This window comes from Oncorhynchus clarkii, chromosome 26 (assembly GCF_045791955.1).
Source record: "Oncorhynchus clarkii lewisi isolate Uvic-CL-2024 chromosome 26, UVic_Ocla_1.0, whole genome shotgun sequence".
In the NCBI taxonomy this organism is placed as follows: domain Eukaryota; kingdom Metazoa; phylum Chordata; class Actinopteri; order Salmoniformes; family Salmonidae; genus Oncorhynchus; species Oncorhynchus clarkii.
This window is the reverse complement of record NC_092172.1, coordinates 40,931,881-40,933,993: the sequence shown is the minus strand read 5'-3', so window position 1 is coordinate 40,933,993 and position 2,113 is coordinate 40,931,881.

Here is a 2,113-nt window from a genome sequence, read left to right as displayed (position 1 = left end):
GTTGAATGGAGGTGGGTTTTGGATTCAGTTTTCTGGGGTCTACTTCAGAGTGCATTTAAACAGAGGTAGTGGTGTGACTGAAACCCATGTGACTGAAACCATGCCCGAGGCAGCCGTGTGGTGGGGAGACTGAAACCCATGTGACTGACACCCATGCTCGAGGCAGCCGTGTGGTGGGGAGACTGACACCCATGCCCGAGGCAGCCGTGTGGTGGGGAGACTGAAACCCATGCCCGAGGCAGCCGTGTGGTGGGGAGACTGAAACCCATGCCCGAGGCAGCCGTGTGGTGGGGAGACTGAAACCCGTGCCCGAGGCAGCCGTGTGGTGGGGAGACTGAAACCCGTGCCCGAGGCAGCCGTGTGGTGGGGAGACTGAAACCCGTGCCCGAGGCAGCCGTGTGGTGGGGAGACTGACACCCATGCCCGAGGCAGCCGTGTGGTGGGGAGACTGACACCCATGCCCGAGGCAGCCGTGTGGTGGGGAGACTGACACCCATGCCCGAGGCAGCCGTGTGGTGGGGAGACTGAAACCCATGCCCGAGGCAGCCGTGTGGTGGGGAGACTGAAACCCGTGCCCGAGGCAGCCGTGTGGTGGGGAGAAATAATTCTGTAAATGGTGGACGGAGAGGTCTTTGAAACTCCTCTGACTGACAGCACAGCCCAAGGCCCTCCCCCAACCCACTGCTCCCATTGCTGTGTTTTAAAGCATAGCTCAGTTAGGGTCCTGAGTGGATGAAGAGCTGCGTAACACTACACTTTTGGTTTTGTCATATTCCTAGAATTGCCCTTTTTAAAATGCACTCCTTGTGGCTCTGTGATCATATTCCAAATGAATGGCAGTATTTCACCTTGCTTTTGGCCTGAGGAAAACGATATGGTTTCCTCAGTACTATACTAGGTGCAGATTGATGCTGTCCAGGTGTCGTCGCCCCCCCCCCCCAACCAGGACATGTTGCTCAAATCCAAATGTGCCAGTGACAATGAGTGTGTTTGCAGAAGTAACAAGATGACTTGCAGGACTGTCCCCTTCCTGATACAATGGATCTTATATGACAGGATCTGTAGCCTCAAGCATCACCCCCATGTTTTTATTTTATTTAACCAGGCAAAATCTTATTTTCAATGACGGCCTAGGAACAGTGGGTTAACTGCCTGTTCAGGGGCAGAACGACAAATATTTACCTTGTCAGCTCGGGGATTCAATCTTGTAACCTTTCGGTTACTAGGAACAGTGGGTTAACTGCCTTGTTTAGGGGCAGAATGACAAATATTTAGCTTATCAGCTTCGGGATTCAATCTTGTAACCTTTCGGTTACTAGTCCAACACTCTAACCACTAGGCTACCTGGCAACCCAGAAGGCACTGCCAAATCAAGGGTAGAAGATGGTGGAACTATATCAGGTTGGGAACTAACACACTCCGAGGCGTCGTTAACCCACTCATATACTGTTCAGTCATTACCAATGACCCGTTAGTCTACATGGGCTAGGACTTGCCCGTAGCCAGAGCCGCAATTCTGCAGAGACCATGTGTTTTGTCTGTAAGTGCTGGAAATAGTGCAAGCACAGTGCGGCCTGCTATTTTTAGCAGCCTGTGAGGGAACATGTCAGTTGCAGAGAGGCTGGCACACATGCACGGTCTGCTATAAATATAAAGTAAACACTGGAGAATTCATATTGCACAGCACCTCGGAGAGCAACCTCGTCGCTTATGGTTGTTAGTCTATTATTGTCCTCAGAACCGACCCCTTTTAGAATGTTTCTCAGTTCATATTTAACTCGGGTGGTATTTCTGAACCCACACGTCTTGGGTACAGTGTATAAATAACTTGTGTGCAACAAAGCGTGTGAATTTGTCAGGGGGGTGAGAGGAGGACTGGGTGCTCAGTTATGTAATAGACATGTGATGTGAGTGACCAGCACACACACACACACACACACACTAACTCACACACACTAACTCACACACACACACACACTAACTCACACACACTGCTTTGAATGGAGCTGTGACGCTCTGCACCCATTGAGGCTGTAAGAGTGAGATCAGCCAATGGGAGTGGGTAGCAGGCAGGCCTATGGCTCAGCTGAGAATGTATTGGCTCGCTGTGTTT